This window comes from Chinchilla lanigera, unplaced genomic scaffold, assembly GCF_000276665.1.
Source record: "Chinchilla lanigera isolate Chin_1 unplaced genomic scaffold, ChiLan1.0 scaffold00116, whole genome shotgun sequence".
Classification (NCBI taxonomy): domain Eukaryota; kingdom Metazoa; phylum Chordata; class Mammalia; order Rodentia; family Chinchillidae; genus Chinchilla; species Chinchilla lanigera.
In genome coordinates, this window is record NW_004955517.1 from 1,501,286 (window position 1) to 1,522,946 (window position 21,661).

A 21,661-nucleotide genomic window follows, 5' to 3' on the forward strand; every position below is an offset into this window, starting at 1 on the left:
GGGGGCGGGTGGACCCCGCACCCACCGGGCTGCGGCCCCGGGCGCGCCCGACTTCGGGCTGCCTTTCGGGGCGTCCTCTGCTGTCCCTTTCCCGGGCCCCCGGCGGCCCCGTGGGGTTTCGGGGGGAAGGAAGAGGTGCAGCTTTGTGGCTCAGAATGCGGCGACCCAGGTGTGTGGGGGGAGACAGGCCCCCGCCAAGGCCATCCCCTGGGGTTTGGTGCCCCGGAGACAGCCCACCTGGGCACGCCTTCTCCAGGCCGCGACCACCCTTGGGGCGCGGCAGCGCCCGCCACCCCCGGCCCGGGTGGGGGTGGACGGGGAGTCCGCTGGTGGGGGAGGGAGGACAGGCCGTCACCTGGGACGCCCGGGGCTCTGGCGCAGCCGTCTCAGACATGCCTGTGTTGTCTTTCTGCTTTGAAGTTGGCAGGACTGGGGCGGATCGAAAGAGGCCAGCCGTGTACCGCCTGCGGTGACCAGTGCCCGGGGCTCACCCTGCACAAATGGAGGTAGGATGCCTTGCGCACAGCGATGCCGGGAGGAAAATAAGTAACGTTGCCCTGCAAATGGGACTTGGAAGTCACATGGAGCAAATGCAAAGGCGGCTCCTTTAAGAGCGCAGCTACATCTGCTACAAATATTGAAGGTGGAAGTGGAGGCCGGACGCAGGAGGGTGCTGGCGCTCGGGCAGCCTGGCCTCCCTCCTGGCCAGGGTTTTTAGGTGCCTTCGCGGGGCTGGGTGTCTAGGTAACTCGGCCCCAAACAATCACCCCGGGCGCAGCGGTGTTGCCAAGCGCCCCAGGGCGGTGCGGGCAGGTCTGCCCGTCTGCCTGGTGTTCGCGACTGTTTGTAAATTCAGCCCCTGTGACTCTGGGTCCCAACCGCAAATCCACCGCTGCCCGCCTGTGCTGTGTCAACCCTCTTCGGTGGCCAGATGTTTCTCATTAATGCGCCTCGAATGTTGACTTCCAGGCAGCCTCGGCCTGGACTGGAATGAGGGCTGGGAGTCAGGGATCTGGGCGCACGCTCAGTGCATCTGGCTGCTGGGGCGCTGGCTGACACAAGTCGGGGTGCCGGCGTTGGGCCCCTCTGGACGGTGATGCAAGGAGAGGGGGCTCCTCCTTGGCAGCTTTATAAACAGGAAAGATGGTGACAGGAGCGGACGTTCATTACCCCCTCTCGCCTTCCCAGCGAGCGTACACCCCTCCAAGGAGAGCTGTTTGGGGTGCGAGGGAGGGAAGTGTATCTTGGCCCCCGCCCTTTGCCTGCCAGTGGTGGTAACGTGTGCTGGGCACCGGCTACGGGGAACTCGCGCCGGTGCCGTGGAAATGAGTGCTTTTGTTCCCGCCTCAGATGGGTCTGGCAGCCTCCCCGCCTTTGTTTCAGGGCACTGAGCGCAACCCTGATGGCTCCGAGCGTTTAATAACTTCTGTGTCCGGGTCCGGCAGGCGCGCTTATAAATATGTAATTGGCAGACATAGGCGTCCGTCAGCAGCGCCGGCGTCGTGGCCACATGGGTGTGTTCTGGACTGGGGCCTGTGTGTGTCACACATGGGGACGGGTATAGAAACCTTGTTTTGTGAACCAATCCACTGCGACCAAGAACGACGCATGGCTTCTTTTCTTTGAGTGGTAATGGAGAGTGAACCCAGGGAATTTGCACTGAGCTGCATCCCCAGCCCTTTTTTTTTTTTTTTTTTTTTTTTTTTTTTTTTTTAGACAGAGTCTTGCTTTTAGTTCAGGCTGGACTTGAACTTGCTGATGTAGCCCAGGTTGGCCTTGAGCTCACTGTGATCCTCCTGCCTCAGCCTCCCAGAGTGCTGGGATGACAGGCATGTGCCACCACACCCAGCTGTGGCTTCCTTTTTGATCTGTCCTGCACCTTGATGGAGGTGATAAAGGGCAGGGTAAGTGATTTCAGGCTCCACTTTTCCCTGTCCTCGGCCTGTGGGTCACCTTCTGACCAGAGGCCTGGTAGGTAGCTGTGCAGTGCTGGTGGGTAGCCTGGCTCCTCTTCCCAGCTGTGTGACCTCCAACCTCTGCCCGGGCCCTAACCCCTCCTAGCTCTTAGTCTCCGCAGCTAATAAGCAGGAATGACAGGGGTGCTTAACCTCAGACTGCTCCTGCAGAGATTCAGAGAGATACTGAGAGTGTTGTCCCTTCCCAGGGACACGGTGAAGATTCTCTGACTTCCTTCATTACTGTCAGCTCACTCCCACCCCTGCTCAGGAGGAAACCCCACTAGAGTGTGCGGAGGCTCGGAGTCCAGGATCAGCCTGTAGGTCTGGTGACACAGCTTCTTAGAGAACGTGGGGCTGTTTATCCCAGCTGGTTTTGTGATGGGAGGACAAGCCTTTGCTTTTTAGCCCATTCTGCAGGGACCTGGGAAAGAGACCCTTTCACCAAGTGAGACGGGTTTTCATGCGGAAGCAGTCTGCCTCCTTGCAGCAGCAGAAAGGCTGTACCTTGTGTTGCAAGTGGGCTTTTTATGGCATTCCCCTCACCGCCGGAAAGGAAGCCGCTCTTTGCCTTGTCCCGCCTTTAATTCCCGTGGGCAAACTTTGGGTGACCTTTTGGACAGCCACTTCTGGGTTACAGCGCAGTTTTCTTTTTTGGCAGTTTGATATCCACAATACCCTCCGCCAGCCAGGGAGGCTGTGAGCCCCTGAGAGAAAGAGCATGGTACCTGTGTGGGGAGAAAGGCCGGCCTGACCGGACCTGAGAGTGGTGGGGCTCCCCACCCCGAGTGCCAGGGGCCCCTCCATTGCCACTCCCCCGCGGTCTACTTGCTGCTGCATGCTCTTAACGGGTCTTTCTGCTTCCACCTGGGTTGTCCCCACCCCCAGTCCATTGCCCGTACAGCAGGCATCTCTTAAAAATGGGAGAGAATGGTATTACCACGTCCCTGCATGAAGTTCTAGGGCGGAAGGAAGCGAGCTGTAAACACACTGCTTGGGGAAGTCACCTGCTCTGGCTTTGGCTGGCTGTGTGACCTTAGACCAATGACTTAGGCGCCCGGGGTTTCATTTCCCTCACTCCCAAATTCACCTGTCCCCCTTGAACAAGTATTTAAGTGCCTGCTCTGGGCTGGGCACTCCCCTGGCACTGAGGATTTGGCAGAGAACAGAACAGATAGAATTCCAGGCCCATTCCATAAATAATTACACTTTTGATAAAGAGAGCAGGAGGGTCTCTCTCAGGAGGTCACGCTTGCTTGGAGGCCTGGGGTAGGGCAGGAGGGTCGTGCGAATTCAGGCCGAAGCAGGGTCGGCAGCATCCCCGTTGGGGATGGTGTGAGGGATGCAGGACCTCGAGCCTGGACCAGGTCCCTGAACCGAGCCTGCTCTGCAGCAGCGTCCCTGGCTGATTGGGAGGCACGATTTCGTCACGCAACGCGTCCCCTTGGGCTCTCCCTGCCAGCGGGAGGGAGGCCCAAGGTCTTGTCAGGCTGGTGCATTTCACACGAGGTTTTCAGAGCGATGGTGCCCTCCCATTTTTGTTGTCGCAGAAGCTTTTAGGTGGCAGAGAGGGAGTTTTAAAAACAAAATAAATGAAAATGAAGGCGCCCTGTCTCAGGGAGCAGAGCACTCACAGTTCTCAGCATGAGCTTTCTCCTGCACCTGAGGTAGACAGCTGGGAGCGAAGCGGCCTTACAGGTGACCCAGCCTGGGAAAAACATCTCTCACAGCGGCCTCCAGGAAAGGGCCACCTGCAGGCCGCGGGGGAGCTCAGTGCAGGCAGAGGAAGGCTTCTGTAGGAACCACGGCTGGAAGGATGCCTTGGGCACTCAGTCTCGCTGCGGGGGCGTCTGCGTGGGGCCGGGTGGGCTGTCTCCTTCAGAACCAGTGTGAGCAGGAGAGAAGAACGGCCCCTGGAGTGGCGCGGACTTCCTTTCTGTGTACTGGGAACTGATGGACATACCAGCAGTAGTACTAAACAACACCAGCAGTGACGGTGAGGGCCGACTCGTTAGTTGCCCTGGCCTGTGCTTAACAGACATTTTTGTTCCATTGTCACCAAACTGTGAGGCAGATGTGATCATTTGCCCGACGAGGAAACTGAGGCTCCTAGTTGTAATTAAGTTGGTCAAGGTCACTAGGCTGGAAAGAATGGTGCTGGGATCCTGCTCCAAAGGCCGTGGTCCTTTCCTCGTGATCCCAAGCCTGTTACTTTTTCTGAGGCAGTGTCACAGACCAGAGGCCCTTGAGGCACACACAGCCTGCAGGTATGTAGGTTTGCTTCATCTGCACGGCATGTTGAATTAGGGAGTATTTCTAAGATTAAATTCAGGCTTTTAGCCTTTCTTGAGCCCTCAGAAGACATCTGACGCCCACATGACCGTGACAGGCAGGCGCCGGCTGTGCCCTTTCAGAAGCGCACGGTGTTGGCTGACCCTCGTCTGCAGTGGTCCAGTTAGTTCAAGGAGCCCTGTGAATGGTTAGCTGCCTCGTCAGGTACTGGAAGCTCAGAAATCCTGAATGCCCGCTCTCATCTCTGCCGGAAGGTTTTAAAACGAGTGAGCTTCTCCAACACTGGCTGCCACTGCAGAGCACCGAGAACGCCGGGCGAGTGGTGTGCATCTGTTCTGTCTTTCGCAGCAGCCCTTGGAGATGGTGCGGCCTAGAGCACTCGCTTTAGATGGTGAGGAAGCAGAGTCCCCGAGAGTTAAGGAGCTTGTGCAGCCTGCAAGTGAGAGGTATCCGGTCAGACTCAGGAGTCTTCCCTCCCTCCCTCCCTGAGACTCCTTCATTCTAACCAAGAGGGCCAACTGCACGTTTGCATGGTGGTATGGACCAGGGTGGGGCACGCTTTCCCTGTAAAGAGCCAGATTCCTTCCTCCTTCCCTCTCTCCCTCCCTTCCTTCTTTCTTCCCTCCCTTCCTTCCTCCATTCCTTCCTTCTTCCCTTCTTCCCTTCCTTCCTTCCTCCCTCCCTCCCTTCCTTTTTTTCTTTCTTTATTTGTGTTGTTGGGTAGTACTGGACATTGAATCCAGGGCCTCCACACAGAAGTATATCCCTAGCCCTAAGCAGCCCTTATTTGCTTTTATTTTGTGTTTTTTAATTGTGAGACAGGACCTGCCAAGTTGTGTAGGCTGGGCTCAGAGTTCTGATTCTCCTGCCTCAGAGTGCTGGGGCAGAGCGCTGGGATTACAGGCATGTGTGCCACTGCGCCTGGCTTCAAAAGTCTTTTCTGGAGCAGGACTTCTCAGACTTTATTTGCATATGAGTTACTGGGGTATCTGGTTCACATTTGGATCGCAGTCCTGGAGCTCGAGCCGGCCTGGGATCCCGTGTCCCTCACGAGGCCCGAGGGATGTGGGGCCTGCAATTTTGCACACTAGGCTCTGCTGGCCTAATTCTACCCTTCACCTTCTTTGTATGGATCAAGAACCAACAGTGGCTTTTACACTTTTAAAGAGCTGTGAACAAATTACAAGGAAAGTAGTATTGCATGACATGTGAGAATTGTAAGAAATTCAGATTTCAGTGCCTGTCAGTACAGAGTGACTGAACAAAGTCAGGCCATTTATTGACACCTCGACTATGCCTTTATTGTCTGTAGATTGTGTGGCCCACAAGGCTTAAAATATTTAGTGTCTGGCTCTTTACAGGGAAAGGGTGCCCCACCCTGGTCCACACCACCATGCAGACGTGCAGTTGGCCCTCTTGGTTAGAATGAAGGAGTCTCGGCATCTTTCGGAGTTGGGGCTAGAAGATGCCTCCTTCCATACTGAATGATAATGGTGCCAATATCAAAGGCAACCAGAGAACGGGGAACTGACCGGAGCTGTAGCTAAAGGGCCTATGGAGAAGAGCTTGCGAGACCAGATCAGTGAACCCCAGTGCTTCTAAGCCCTTGTAATCCCTTTAACGGCTCAGCGTTGCTGCTAAATGTGGGCCCCGCTGGGGGTTATAAGGAGGCCCTCGAGTCGCACTTTCACGAGCGGCAGACACGGAAGCCCAGAGCAGGGCTGGCTCTGTGGGGTCATTCGGATTCTGCTGAGCGGTTGTGTGTGGACGGTGGCCCCCAGCCCGGCACATACTTTGGCTGGGCTGCTGTTGCTCGAGAAGCAGAGCTCGCTGGGCCAGCCAAGCCGGTGTGTTGAAAGCGTCTTTCCAGAGCCGCCCTGGTGGTTCCCGTGATTGATGACTATGGCCATAATGGGAGGCGATGCCAGCCTGGTTTTCTTTGGTGGATTGCAGTTTGGCCGAAAAGTGGGTTTTCACTGATTATTTTGTCTGGGAGAAAAACCCTCTTGTCTTAATCAACAGACATGCCAATAAAAGGAAAAGCTAGGAAAGTGTAAGAGTGTATGTGTGTGTGTGAGAGAGACAGTGACAAGACAGAGAGACAGAGAGAGAGACAGAGAGAGAGACAGAGACCAGTGCCTGCTGACTGGAATCTCAAGGCCAGCTGTGAACATTGCCAGTTACTCACCCGTGTAACTTGCATTTGATAAAACCCTGGACAGAAGTCCAAGCGCAGTTACAGGGTTTTTCTCTTGAAAACATGTATCAGTAGATCCTCGTATACCTGCATTATCATCACCCCCATTCTGCCATAGATATTATTAAAGACAGGAAGATTTTGCGCATGTGCACACATAAAGTGTATCCGTGCTGTGGTGGAGAGACCCTCTCAGCCCTGCACACAGCAGCCTGCTCATGGAAGTGGCTTACTATCCGCTTTATGACTAGAAGTTTAGAATGTTTGTATATTTTTAAATGGTTGGAGGGAAACGAAAGAGGAACATTTTGTGGCACATGAAAATGACACAAAATTTTGATTTAAAAGCCCATAAAGAACTTTTATTGGCAGCACACAGCCACACTCGTTCACAGAGGAGAACCTGAAGCTGCCTTTGCACCGGCAGGTTTAGGGCTCGTTTAGGACTCACAAAACCCAAGGGGCTTACTGTCTGGCCCTGCACAGAATCTGTTTGCGAATTCCAACACCAGAGATATGTGTTGTTTATGGCTTAGCAATTATTTCCTCAGGTAGAGTCGAATTATTAGTTATTAGCGTACTTTACAGAAAATGTACATTCTAGGTATTGTCCCTTACAGCTCGCTCTTTCCCAGAGGTCCAAAGACTTTTGACATCTTTCCATGTGATTATGTAAAGGGCCAGAAGGGTTAATGCATTTATCAGCTTTTAGAATTCACTGTATGGATTATTGTAGAGTCAAAACTGTCCTTTCTGTGACCACGTTGGTTGTTTTCCATGTTTCTTACTGTGACTGCAAGATAGTCTCTTCTCTTATGCTGCGGCGTGCCTGTGTGTGTTCCCCGGTTTCATGTTCCTGTGCCATGCTCGGGATTGCTAGGTCAGAGGACGTGAACACTTAAGAATTTGAGAGCGCTTGCCAAATTGTCCTTGGAAAAAGTGGTGCCAATTTCCCACCTCACTCCTTTAAAAATTTGAGTTTATTTTTGTGCCCTTTTGGCTGCAGTTTTGAAGCATCTCAGCTTGTTCAGCACCCTGGTTAATTACTCCTTGTTTACTCAACCCCAGTGACAATGTGTGCCTGATGAATAGTGAGAAAACGGAGCCCTGATGTCAGTCATCTTTTTTTTTTCAAAATAAATTTTATTGTCTGTCATCCTGAATGTAAGGCCCACATTCTGTTGTAAGATTGTTGTGTGCCCTGATACCTTTGTAGGGTAAGGTTGGTAGGAGGAAGGTGAGCCTCATAGATGTGTGATTTTGTGGTCTCTTGGTTTAGAAATCTCAAAGATTATCCTTTAACCTTGCCATTAGTAAGCGCCCCAGAGGATTTCCCTGGGGAGGGAGGGAGCACTCCCTCATGGGAGAGAGTCCCAGGTCACTGGGCCTTGGGAGATCGAAGAGACTCTACCTCCCGTGTGGAGAAGGCTGGCGGCGTCTATGGGGAGAATTGTGTCTCTCCGCCTAGTGTCATGAAAGCTCTGTGAATCCTACAGGGCTTATAAGGGGGCACTATAGCTGGTGCTAAAGCGACAGGCTTTCCGGACAGAAGGCTGGGTATTGTCTGGTCTCTGCCTTTACTGGCTGGATGTTACTGGACAAGTGCCTTGACCATTCTGAGCTTGATTTCTCACCGATAAAATGGGGCAGTATTATTACCTGGTGAGGGTGTCGCAAGGAAGGAGTGGGATGGTGCGGGCAGAGTGCCCCTGGTGTGCGTGGCCAGGAGCCCCTTTGCTTTCAGGGTGGCTCCATGGAACAGGACTGGATGAGGAGTAAGAAGATCTGGGTTCAGCACCCTAAAAATTGTAGATTATGTGATCGATAAAGAGACTCTTCCTCACTGTGACCCGAAGCCCTTCATTGGTTAAGTGGGAATGGTGGTTCTTGTCTGAAGGACCAAGCTCAAAAGAAAGATGGAGTAGAGTAGTAGATTCATATCACATGCCACACTCTTACTTCATGGCAGACACACTTCAGGTGAAATGCAGTTTGGTAGAACTGGACCCGGTACTCACAATCTATTCGCTTAAGGGAATTATGCATACAATGTTCATAAAAACCAGTTTGGCAGCTGGGTGCTGTGGCACACACCTGTAATCCCAGCACTCTGGGAGAGTGAGGCTGGAAGATTCCGAGTCTGAACCCAGCCGAGGCAATTGAATTTAATGAGACCCTGTCTCCCAGTGCAAAATAAAAAAGGCCTGGGGATGTGGCTAGTATGAAGGCTCTGGGTTCGATCCTCACAGCGCCACAAAACAAAACGAAACAAAACAAAACAAAACAAAACAGCAGCTTACAAACTATAGGAGGAAGTTAATTTCAGTCTCTGCCCTGGGGTCAGTAGACAACAAAAGAGCCTCTGCTGGGCCTGTGCCCTTCCAGCTGAACCATGGAGACCCGTGTCCATGGTGGGAGCTACACGTCACGGAAGCAATACTTCAGCATCACCTGCGTAATGAATTTGGTGGCTTTTGTGCCTTGGTAGGCATCTCCCATTAGAGGATCGTAAGTCCTCAGGAAGAAGCTCCCTCTCCAGAATCACAGAGAACATGGACATTTATGTAACATTTGGACCTGAGCTCATACCTTCCAAACTCCTGATCTGGCCTGTGTGCAGATTTTAGTAGCATTGCCCAGGTTTTGCATTTTGAGTTAGTTGTCAACATTTGAGAATTTGTGTAAAGATACTGATTTGGGCTTTCTCTGAGAGACTGAGAATATTTGGCATCTCTGGTCTTGTGTTTCTTCTTTCCTTTTAGATGGACGTGACAGGTAAGCTTAATTATCAATCTGATTGGTGGGGCACACTTCTGGGCATGTCTGGGTGGTTCAGAGAGGCGCGACTTTGGGGTACATATCCGGTCCTTGACCCCTGGCCCTGTTCCTCTGCTCCGATACAATGTAACCTGTGTATTGAACTTTTCGGTCCTCACCGTTCCCCACAGACTTACACCAGGCCCGCCTCGCTCATTTATATGACTGGCTGGCCCCTGCAGACATCTGATTTTCTAAGTACCGATTTGAACGGGAGCAGAGAGTCACACGGTGCTCACGACAGGGAGGAGGCTGTGCGTGTGAGACCGGAATAAAGTCACTGCCTGACAGGGACAGCGGCGGGGAGCAAGGTCACCCCAGCAGCCGCATGCTCCCTGGCCGTGCAGCGAGAGCTCTTGAGGCCCCGCTGTGTACTTGGCTCCTTGTGTGATTGTGTCCCTTTGGACTTAAGACAGTTTTGTTAGGCATATCTTACATCTTTAACTTGTAAACATGAGGAAACAGGTAGGGAACAAGCCCTACTTCACACAGCTAACAAGCTGGGGAGTTAGAATTTGAAGCCAGGTCCTTGGGAGTCAAGATTACTAATTCTCTAACCAGGAGAGGGCTTGACTTGGGCATTTGGACGCTGGGTGCAGCGTGAGGAAGGCAGTCTGCTATTCTCGGGGGCCTGTGGATGAGGTCCAGCGAGTGACTACAGTGAACACAGTATTTAAGTAACCCTGAATTAATGGGTTTCTTCGGGGCTGGGGACTCAGCGGTGAAGTGCCTGTCAAATCAGCTGGTGTGGTGTGTCCGCTGAAGTGTCTGAGAGGTGCCACCTTGTGAGAAGCAGCCCCCAGTGCAGCTCGATTCCAGTTCTGTGTTTCTCCCTGTGTGGGGGGCACCGCTGGCGTTGAGGCAGGACTGCCTTCGTTTTGCTGGCACTGTCTCTGGACTATAGGAGGTGGACGTCCCCGGGCCCACACTAGTGGTGGGATTGCTACCCTCAAGTATAATGACAAGAAAAACAAAAAAGCACCTGTGGGTGTCCAAACGCATGGGTCTGTAGAGAGAGAGGTGACTTTTGAGGCTGTAGAATAGATGTTGTAGTTTTGTAACTGTCTCTTATCTCTCGCATTGTGCTATCTGTCGTCTATCTATCTTATTTACGCCCATGGGCAATTCTAAGTCCTAAGGAACCTGTAGAGATTTTCTGATTTAGACAGAAATGAGCCAAGCTTACCACAAAACTTGAGAGTATGTATTCTCTTTAAAAATTTCTATAGAAGGAGATGGTAGAGTTCATTGAACACAGTTTATTATGCTACACAAACATATCGTCTGACGGGTATTTAGACTAGCCTCGCAAATGAACAGAAATGTTAGAAGTGGTAACTTCATTAAGAAAACAAATGATATCTTCTTGCACTGCTACCTGCTGAGACCCTTTCCTATTGAGTTGTTTTGTGCTTATTTTTCTCATTAGAACTGTTTTCATATTAAAAAAAATTAGGCCTGTGTATATCACAGGTAATCCAAATAATCCTCTCAGTTTATCTTCTGACAATTTAAAAATTGTTCATATGAAAATCTTCATTTATAACTTCTGAGTTTCATGACATCTGTGCATTTATTCGCTCAGTTGATAAATTCTATGGGGATTTTTGCTAGACATCAGGTATTTTTCTGGGTGCTGGGGAACTGCACAAAGGAGATGTAGAACAAAATATCGTTGTAAAGTTTACATTCTTATGTGAGCTGAAGGAATTAATCCTGGGGCGGGTGAGAAGCAAATGATCCATTAAAATACAACATAATCTCAAGCGACGATGAGCGGTAGGGGGAACAGAAGAGGGCAGGAGGGTGCAGGGGGCAGGGAGCGCCCTGCGGCCAAGGGTGGCGCGAAGCACAGAGGGAAGAGGGCACTGGAGGCGGGGTCAGGGGCACGTCGTGTGGACATAGGGGGAGGGCGCAGACTCACACAGCCAAGGTGGGAGGGCGCTGGTCAGGGAGAGCCAGGTGTCGGTGTGGCTAGAGAGCCAGAGGTGAGGGGAAAGAAAAGAAGAGAAAATATTTGCGTTTAGATATGCCTCTGACTTTCCATTAGTAAAAGGATTCATCCGTAACAGAATGTAAATACTGTAGAAGTTCTGGATTCATCTGTTTTGATTCCGAATGGAAAGTTGGTTGTTTGTCCAGCACCCCTTCCTGAATGTCTTCTCTGCTGCTTTTGGAAGCCACCTTTGTCATGTGCACTGCCCCATGATGGCTTGGATCTAATTTTGAAGGCACTCTAAGTCTGCCCTAGGGCTCTCCCTACTCCTCCTCCAGGACTAGTTTGACTTCCGTGGCTTTAAATGCATTGTAGTATCTGCAAAGGGCTAGGTTTTTCATGAATTCTTAATGGTTTTCATGGAGTTACAACACCTTGGCTGGTTCTACTTTCCATCTGATGAAAGATCCTAAAGTCTGCTGTATAAAACTCTGTGTTCTCTTAGTGATGGGAAAGAAGAGGTAGAAGAATAAACTAAACCTTCATCCCAGCCTCAACCCCTCAGCCTTCAATGCCAGTACCTACTGATTGGCTAACAGCAGTCCAGACCAGTGTGTCATCGGAAAGTTGAAGCCTGCGGGGCTGGACCGTCCTTGAGGCCAGCATGGTCACCTGTTTTTCTGGTCTCCCCAGTGTGACCGTCAGGTTCTGGGGGACTGGGCTGTAGTTGGGACCATGGTTTTCAAATTGCATTTCCAGGCCAGTACCACCCAGGAAGTGTCCAGTTCTAAGCCCCAACTGAAACCTGATCAGTGGGAAAGTGGGAGGGCCCAGGGCAGCCCCAGGCGATTCTAATGTCTGCTCACAGTGAAAACCACTAGTTTACAGTGGTCTTCATATGCATATGGCAGGTGGGCAGGAGCGCCAACCTTTAGAGTCAAAGACCTAGGAGTTTCAGTTCCAGCACAAACACACTATACACCAAGTCACACAACACAGCACACCAACTCAAGCAGTAGGCACTTGTGTTGAAGGCTGAGGAGTTTAGATTGGAAAGTTTATTTTTCTTTATTTTTCTTAATTTATTCTTGCCTCTTCTTCCTACCATTTAGAGGTTATGGTGTTTAATAAAATGGTCTTCAGGTTCTTTTGTCAGAAAGTGGAACCAGCCAAGGTACAGCTCAAACAACATGGATAAGGGTGTCTGCCTCCTAAAGGGTAGGGAATGTGCTTAGAATACAGAATTGCATGCACATTGTAAATGTTCAATTAATGATCACTAACACAGTAATGATGATGATGAAATCATAATTTGTCTTCATTTTACTTTAGATCTTTTATTCTGGTAAGCCAAGATACTTTCCACCAGAATGAAAAGAAATCAAAGAATGGGAGAGCATGTTAACATTGTGTTTTCTCTGGTTGTCTTTATAAGGGTGTGGGGCTTGGGGTGGGTGGGGTGGGGAATAAGCTTGCGCTACAGGATTTTGTGATGATGGAATTCATTTCTAAGATTACTAAAAATTGCCTTTTCTAAGAAAGCCCATTTTTCCCTTTGAAAGAGAATCAATTATATGACCTTAATTAAAAGGCCTGAGGCCAAACATTCTTCCACAAATAACTGTCCACACACTACCAGTTCATTTCCTATCCATTCCCCTTGGCAAGGCCCAGCACACACTAAAGGAAGATAGATGGACTTTGGAGGGTGACCCGGGGGTCAACTGATTGAGGCAGCTGAATTCATCAGTGTGGGCTGCAAATTCCACCACAGAACTCCACGCACTGATAGCAGCTTGAACAATCCTTTCCTGTTCCAAGTTCAGCTGTGTCTAGAAAAGTCAAGTAAAACATATTGTTCAGAATTACCTCGCATGCAAGACCCAGCCATCTTGTTCCACTGTAGTTTTACAAATGACTCATTTGGAAAGCCACCGTTGGGCGCAGTGCTGAAGAAACAAAACTGCATGTGCTTTATTACATAGCTATTATAGTGGCTGCATATCGTGTTCCCTCACAAAGACAGGGGTTTTGGAGATGTAATTAAGTTCGGGATCTCAAGATGAGATCACCCTGGATTAGGTGGGCCCGCATCCAATGACAAAACCTCACAAGGGAAGGGCAAGGGCCCCAGCCACAGGAGAAAGTCATGCAGTGAGAACACCAAGCACTGCCAGTCGCCTTTGGGAGCAGAGTGGAGTGTGGGTAGGCTTGCCCTTGGGACCTACAGAATAACCAACCCTGCTGACACCTTGATTTGGGGCTTTTAACGTTCAGAACTCACAGAGGATTAAGTTCCCGTTATTTTAAGCCACTGAATTTGTAATAAGTTATTTTAGCAGCTCTAAGAATTGCTAGGTGAAGCAAACAAGCTAGAAGGGAATCACACCCTAATACTAGGAGTATTTGTATCTGGTGACTGAGCTACACCATTTCCCTTTTCCGTAAACCACTTAACTTCACTGAGTTTTCCAAATTGTACATTTATTATTGCAAAGAATTTGACCAAAATTCATTTAGAATAAGAAATGAATCTACCTTAAAGTGATGTTATTACTAGGATTTAGAAAAAAATGTGGAAATTATCCCAAATCCCCAGCACTTGGACAATCTATTAAGCTGTTCCACTTTCATCACCCGTACTGCTGCCACATTCCCCAAGGCAATACATGTTCCAGGTCTGAGAAGATGCAGACATTTCCTGGTTACCTCTTGCTTCCAAATGTTGGCCTCCTAAAGATGAAAGGAACCTGTTCACTGTGGTCACCAAGCTACTGCATGCGTTGCTGGAGAAGCTCCTAAATTCAGGCCACCAAGGATGCATTGTGAGGAGCACCCCCTGGGTGCTGGACTGAGAAAACAAGGACTTTGAGAAATTATATCATTAGGGTACTTTCATAATTGCTGAGGAAAGAAAACCCCTGCATTCTTCTCGTAAGTCTCCTGGATGTCTAACTCCTCAACAGTCAGAGCTGGAGCACATGCCCCGGGTGTGGTATGTGCACATAATGTGCCGGGTCTTAAGAACTGTGAGCACAGTTTCTACATGACCAGGTATTTTTCCAAACACGAAATAAAATAACACTCTTGTTAAATGCCTTCTCATGGTCACATGTGCCAGTGGGACGCCCGTGTTACTGAAGTGCTGGGAAGCGCACACCCTAAAGCGAACCCCTGCAGACTGGGCGTGACAGTGTTGATTTCTGTGTCAACTTCAAGTTGGCTAAGGAGAGATGCTGTGAACTGTCTCCCTTTGGCTGATGGAGTTTTCCCCTGGGAAACCTGATACAGAGGGTGTTTGTATAGCTCTCTTCCTTTCAAAACTCCCCAGACTGCCCAACTAGACCCCAAACCTATTAACAAGCCAGATGAGGCCTCCCTTCAATGTAGGCAGATCCGACTAGGAAACTAGAAGTCACCTTCTTGGGAAAGTGTTTCATATATTGTGAAGTTTGGAAACCTATTTCTCTAGACCTAAGTCCCCCTCAGCTATAAATTGAGATAGACTGTGCAATCACGATTAACACATGGTGATGGCACTGCTGCTGAGGGGACTTCTGAGAGATGAAATTCAAGAGAACAGAAGGTCTACGTCCAGTCCCCTGGAAAGAAACCAGACACCGCCGTTCCCTCAGCGGAACATCAGGAAGTGGGTCCCATGCAGAGCTCTGGTTCTCCAGATCCCTTGAGTTGTGATGTAGGTTTGTGTATCTGCCAACAGTGAGCTGTTTGTTCCTACGTCTGCGTGTGCTGGTTATACCTGCAGCTCTAATTGTGCAAGTTACATCTCTATGTGAAATATGACTGCAAAAAGAAGGAGGAATTGCTGTTGTGGTGGAAGCTAAGCTAGATGCTTGGAAATGACTCAAAAATGAATGCTGACACACACATAAGAGTTAAATTAGGTTTTGTAAAAAAAAAAAAAACTATAAAAGATTAGGGTTGAAGCAGAAAATGTAAAGATATTTAATGTTTTTTTGACAGTGTCTTTAAGTTTTGATACTGCTGAAAAACAATACAAAGCAAAGCAAGCCCTGAACTGCAAATTGAAGAAATGCATTATAGGTGTGTTTTATGCAGGAACTATAAGACACCATAATCAGTAAGACCCACATCAAAACCCCTCCTCCACTGTAAAATGAATGTATAATTATATATTTCAATAAAAGTTAAAACATTTAAGATATATACATGTGTATTATATACATACTCCTATATACACACACGTATATATACACACATACACGTATATAGAGAGAAAGACTCTGAAATATGAGTTATTGCTCACTGTCCCTACATCCCTCATTTTTTTCTTCCTTAGAAACATAATATTCCACTTATTGTCTGGCGTATCACCTGGGAACAAAGACACTGTCTCCCAACCCTCACATCTCCTAGGGATTGTCATTTAAGTCCTAGCCAAAGGGATATATGTAGGTGAAACTAGCACGTACAACTTGTAGAAAGTGCTCTTCAAGGGAAAACTGTACCTTTCTTTCCCTGGTTCCATATCACTTGGAAAGTGGATGTGATGGTTGGAACTTAAGCAGCTGAACTGAACAACGAGGTGGAAGCCCTGTGTTGAGGAAACCAGCAAAACCTAGGCAGTGCCTGGTGACCATGGAGACCCCATAATAGCCTTGAACCACATAACTGCCCACCATGATTAGCTGGGAGAGAAAAAATTCCTTTATTCTTTAAACCACTATTATTTTGAGTTTTCATTTGTTTCATCCCAACTGGATTTTTAAACCTTACCTGACCAACTACAGATGTTAATTTTGTTCGATTATGTTGGATAAAGGCTCTGTTATACCAGGTGCCATCATTGAGTGGGGAATTAAATTTGATGGCTTCAACAGATTTGATAGAACTGCCTTTTCTAACAATAGGATAGGCACCGTGTTCTCAGTGGATGAGATCCTAAAATCGTTCTGATTTTTGAGGCACCAGCTAAGGAAGAATCTGGTGGTGTGGAATGTAATGTTTTTAGTCAGGATGACTTCATCTGAAGCTTTGACTTTTCATGAGTTACTACAGGAAATTTAACCACTTTGGGTAGAATAGGTATTAAAAGGAATTTTTTCATATTCAATATCTCTATGGATCTGCGCCTTTATCTGTTGAGGAATAACCTGGAACATTTCAGGAACGTCATCATGTAATGCTGATTTCACCATCTGAGAAAGCACATGTGCTGTTTTGGAATGCATTTAGAGCTGCTTATTTTAGGATTAAAGGATACAGAAGGAAGGACTATGATTAATTCTTCTGATAGCCCCTCTCACGTTACCAGCGGACCAAGCTGGGGATCGAGTTCACATTATAGGCGGAGAGCCCTGGGCTGTGCGCTACTGTGTGGGCTGCAGCCTTCCCTGCCCTGCGTGCACCCGTGCAGACGTTTTCCTTGCTGGAAAGTCTGCCGTGCTACTTGTGACCTGGGATGACTTCATGTGAAAGTCTTGACGCTTTTTCCAGATGGCTGTTGCTGAACAGCTCTTTCAGGTTATCTGAGAAGAGCGTTAACCTGGTAATAAATGTCTGAGAAAACTTTTAGATAATATTTTGGAGTCAAGTTTTGGGAACGTGCTAGGAAGCTTAGAGGGAACTGATTTATTCAAGAAAATTTATGCTGTTCCTACTATGGTATCAAATATGGTAATAACTAATTTATGTGTTTAATCATTGCCGTATGTTCTTCCTTAATGCGTGTCAGTGTCTACAAACATTCATACTTGCGTCAGTGTTAATGTTGGTGTGTGTGTATGTATGAGATTTTTAAAACACAAATAGTGGTAAATCTTAGACACATCTTTTTCATTTAATAATAGATGATGGAGAGATCACTATACATAAATTCCTAATTTAAAAAAATACCCCATTGTAGAGGTATACTATAATTTATTTTTCACACCTGGAGATATTTTAAATTTCCGATTATGCACATGGTAGCTCAGTGGTCTTTCTTCTCTAGATGTCATCATGGCTTTATGAGTGAAAATTTCTGTAGGGAAGTTTCTAGGAGTAGACTCACTAAATCAAAGAGTATGTACACTTTAATCAGGTGGACGTTGCTAAATGGAAAGAAAATTTTCCAGGGGCATGTGCTTCTGTCAGTGTGCATGAGGGTGCAAGTCCAGCTCGCTGTGAAGGGCTAAGCACTTAACCTAGCAGACTGTTTGGAAAGCCATTTTCAAACTCACTGCGAACTATTAACTAATCTCACCCTGACTGAGTCACCGTGGAAATACACACGGTGTCCTTACTGTAAATAAGACCAGCGTGTGTCACCATTTGGTTGCAGGTCCCGCACACAGCTGCAGAGCTCCGCTGGTCAGGAGGCGACTGCTCTGCCCCCGCCTTGGGCGGAATGCGGCACGGGGCTGGGTTTGCATACTTTTCTGTTCTACCTCTGATGTTTTCATCTCATCTTCGGGCCTTGATTTACACATCTGTAAAAGTCAAGGGGTTAAGTGGATTAGGGAATAAAATCCCTCGCGCTCCTCCTTCCCATCACACCCTCTACCCTCATTGTGTAGATTTCGAGCCCACTGTGAAAGTCACGTTCGGTGTACCTGGACGTGTGGCCCCTGCCCCCTCGGCCGCACCTGGGCTCCAGTCCAAGGCTCGGTCGATTCCCACCTGAGCAGTTGCCCTGGCCCCCCGGTTTCCGCCTCCTCCCCCCAGTCTGTTCTCTAGACCTTGTTGGATACAAAGAAGTAGTTCATATGAAATATTGAACAGAAGCAAAAATTGTGATAAAATATTTATAAGGCATAAACAGCCGTACAATGGATACCCCCGAACCTCCCGCCAGGGTTTAGAAAGCAGAACCATGTTATTGTCTTCCTGATTCCACCCTTGTCCGCACCCCCGGCTCCTACTTTCTGGAATTATTAGCTTCTTATGTCTTTGTCTGGCTAGCAGTTTGAGCAACAGCGCACCTCCACAGCGGCCTTCTGTTCTGGCTCTGCACGTGTTCCTTGGGGATGCAGGGCACGCTTCTCAGGCATGTGCACTGGCAGTGGGCTGCCAGGCCCTGGGGGGTGTGGTGCAGCTTCACGGGATGAGCACACACCGTGGCCCAAAGGCGCCGTGTCAGTTGGCACTCCTCCTCCTCACGTCGTTCTTCAGCCCTTTGTACCTGCAGTTTCCTCTGTCCTGTCCTTTTGCCACGGTTCTAGCAGCGACCTCCTGCCTGCCCATCCTCACCTGTCCGTTTCAGTGTCACCCTCTCCCAACTTTTCTCTGGCTGAGTCTCCCCCGGCCCTCAGACTGTCAGGCCCGCAGGGCCCAGCTCACCGTTCCGCTCCAGGACCGAGTGCAGTGCCTGGTGCCTGGTGGGCGTGGAGACAAGGCTGGTGCCGTGAGGAAGTGCCTGTGGGCGCGGCACTTTCCATGCAGAGGTCCTGTGGCCCACTGCAATGACACAAGCGGTGAGAAGGGTAATGCAAGCTCCCTCCTCGGGCTTCAGGCCGGCGTGCCGATGAAGCTGCCATCTGAAGGCCCTGCTGAAGGAGCTGTAGTTGCTGAGCCGCGTTGGAAAGCTCTGGTGGAATAGAGCTTTAGACACAGAGGGATGTCTAGATGAAGTGAATGAGTCAGTGGCCGCCAGTAAGCAGGACCTGCAAACTTGGCCATCTCCAAAGAAAGGCGGTGAGGGGTATGCTTTGCGGTGTTGTATTAACCTACGTCCCAGCCAGCATTATGTGGGAAACAGTAAGGTGAGCTCAGACGGGAGATTTTACTAAGGAATCCAGTCTTGCTATTGGACGTCTCAGTCGCTGGGGAGATGAGTCGCTCAGTTCTGCTTCCCTGCCTGCACTGGTGGCAGTTGGCTTCTTGCGGCCATAGTCACTCTGCCTGAGAGAGGAGGGTGTTGGAAGCTGGCACCCCGGGTAGGGTGGCATGCCGTCCCTGAAGATGGAGACAGGGAGCTGCCCACGTGGCCAGACACAGGAATGAGCCCCGCCACCGCTCTCATAGCCAGCAGTGCGCTTGCTGGTGCGCAGTCTTCCAAGGCGAAGTAGGACATGGAGCCTGGCATTTCATGGGGCCTCAGCCGCAGGAACGCAGCGCAGTGGTGTATGCTGGGCTCAAGCTTGAGTCTTGGGTCCCAGTCAGCCAACTCTCTCACTTGGGCAGCTCACTTGTGTTTCTGTGCCTCAGTTTCTTTATCTGTGAAGTGGGAATACCAAACACTGACAGGTTCCTGGGAGGGAGTAGTGGTGTATCTAAAGTAAAACCCTTGGCGTGGTACCTGGCACATGGGAAGTTCTGAAATATTTTTTCTTTAAAAGAATCATCATCTTCATTTTACCTGGAGGGAGCAAGAACTTCACTGAGGAAGCCGGGTCACTGGGTTGCTTCGCTGACGCTGGGCTCAGCCCGAGCCCTTCTTGCCGGCGTTCTCTCCACCCGTTACTTCCAACTGGGAGAACCGCTGAGATAGTTCCCGATGCCTTCAGCTTCCGGCAGTCACCCTTAGTGAAGGGGCTTCTCTTATTTCTAAGAAGTTTAAAATGAGGGAATTAAAACCAGCAGTTGTTAGCAGCCTGCGCGAATAAATGACTCTGAAGATGAGTTACAAATGAAGCCGCAAGTAGAAACAAGGCAAGAGGGGCACCCCGAGGGCTGGTCTGGGAGGGCGGGTCTCCCGGGCTGTGTGGCCCTGCTTCTGCTGGGGGCTGAGAGCATTAACCTTCCTGTGCACAGGGAACCCAGAGTGAAGAGGAACAGCAGCTGCTCATGGAAGCTGCAGCCCGGGAAGCAGACCCGTCCCCTCCAGGTGCCCCAGCGCCATGGGCCACTGTAGCCTGCCTCGGCCCGAGCCTTCCCTGGCGTCCTTCCAGGACAGGGGTTCTTACCCAGAGAGCCCAGGAGGAAAGCTCAGCACACCCCGGGACCTGGAGGGAAAAATGTATGTCTTTGTGTCTCATAACCCCTGTGTGAACTTCCGCATTCTCCTGCAGCTTTGTCACCAATAGCAATCCCAGATGTTTTTGTGTCACGTAGCGATTGTGGCCATGGTCTTGAAGTGTCATTTATGCTCATCACTGCTTCGTGATGGTAGTCACTAGACAGGCTGCTAGAGCTCAGGTGCCATGAGTGAATAAATGTAATCATATGTGCTCAGTTATATGGGATGTATATCTTCCACAGTACGTACATACATGTATATACTCATACTGTACATACTGTACATATAATTATATTCATGTCCTATGTATTATATACAGTATATATGTATTGTGAATATGTGATATGTTTACATATTATATGTATTATACTATGTCTAATCTCTCAATTATATAACGTACTATACACTAAGTTACATGGTATGTGTGTGTATGCACATACAGACTATATACAGTACATAAGGAAGACATACATTATGACATCAAATTTTAGGAGATATTTTAATAGCTGTTTGATGTAGTTGCTTTTCTTTATAGCCTGATGGCATTTTGTCTCGTTCTCCTCGGAGAAGGGGGCATGGCCTCCCAAGATGCAGGCAACAGGGAGGTGCAGAGGAGATTCAGGACACCAGGCTTGTTCTGGAGGGTGAGGGGAGCTCCAGGAGTACAGCCTTCCCCCAGCTGTGTTGTTCCTACAAAGGAAGCCAGTGGCTAAAAGGAGGGAGAGAAAAGTGTACAAGGTTAGGGATAGGTGTCTTGCTCTGTGATAGTTAGGATTAATTGCCAGCTTGATTGGGTTGGGACACCCAGCAGATTAGGAAAGTGCACTTCTGGGTGTGTCTGGGTAGTCACGAAGGCTGGCCTGGGGCCTTCCTTCTGGCACTGAACCCCTGCTCTGCTTCCTGGTCGCTACGAACTAAGCATCTTGTTTCACCACTCTCTTTTGCCATGATGTTCCGGCCTTCAAGCCAGGCAACCCTGGACTGAATCTCCTGAACTGTGAGCCAAATTAAACCTCTCCTTCTTTAGATTGTGGGTGTTGGGAATTGTGTCCCAGCGAGGGAAATCTGACCAATACATGCTCCCAGTGTCTTAGGACAGAGCCAACATGAGAACGTGCAGGGGGACTTGGTGCCCCTCTGGACATTGGTGTCCCTGCCTTTTTCGACTGTAGGCCTATTCCCCCTGTTTGCCAACAGTGTGCCCACAGCACGGCCCCGCTCGCTGCAGCAGAAGCGCTTTCTCCCGGGCTCTCCTGGCCTGGGCTTGAGCAGGAAGGGATGCGCCACCGGGACTCACCAGGACCTGCCCTGCCCCGGTCATTGCAGGAAACTGTCCTGTGGCGCCTGCACCAGGCCGGACAGTGACCGCTCCGACTTTTTCTCACAGGCCTTGTGGTGTTTGCTCCCTGCCTTTTACCGTGTCTAAGGGCCTTCTGTATTGCTGAGGGCGTCTCTGTGTTGTGGTTCTGTCCTAAAGCCCTGGCTCGGGTCCAGGTGCCTGGGTTTATAGCCTTGCTCCTCTCCTTAGTGCTGGGAGTGCTCCT

At 49.4% G+C, this 21,661-nt stretch overlaps 1 protein-coding gene and 1 long non-coding RNA gene across 2 annotated transcripts in view; one reads left to right on the forward strand and one right to left on the reverse strand.

Moving 5' to 3' along the window:
• Window positions 1–36: 36 nt before the first annotated feature.
• Prickle2 (prickle homolog 2) overlaps window positions 37–21,661 on the forward strand; it is a gene marked incomplete in the record, with an annotated part of 305,675 nt that continues 284,050 nt past the window's right edge. The window contains 2 exon segments of the mRNA XM_013506943.1: window positions 37–169; window positions 421–506.
• On the reverse strand, window positions 17,069–20,096 carry LOC102016944. Its single transcript, XR_001231821.1, has 3 exons — window positions 20,065–20,096; window positions 19,518–19,705; window positions 17,069–17,649 (listed from the first exon to the last, which is right to left on the reverse strand). It is a non-coding gene; the product is annotated as an uncharacterized LOC102016944 (long non-coding RNA).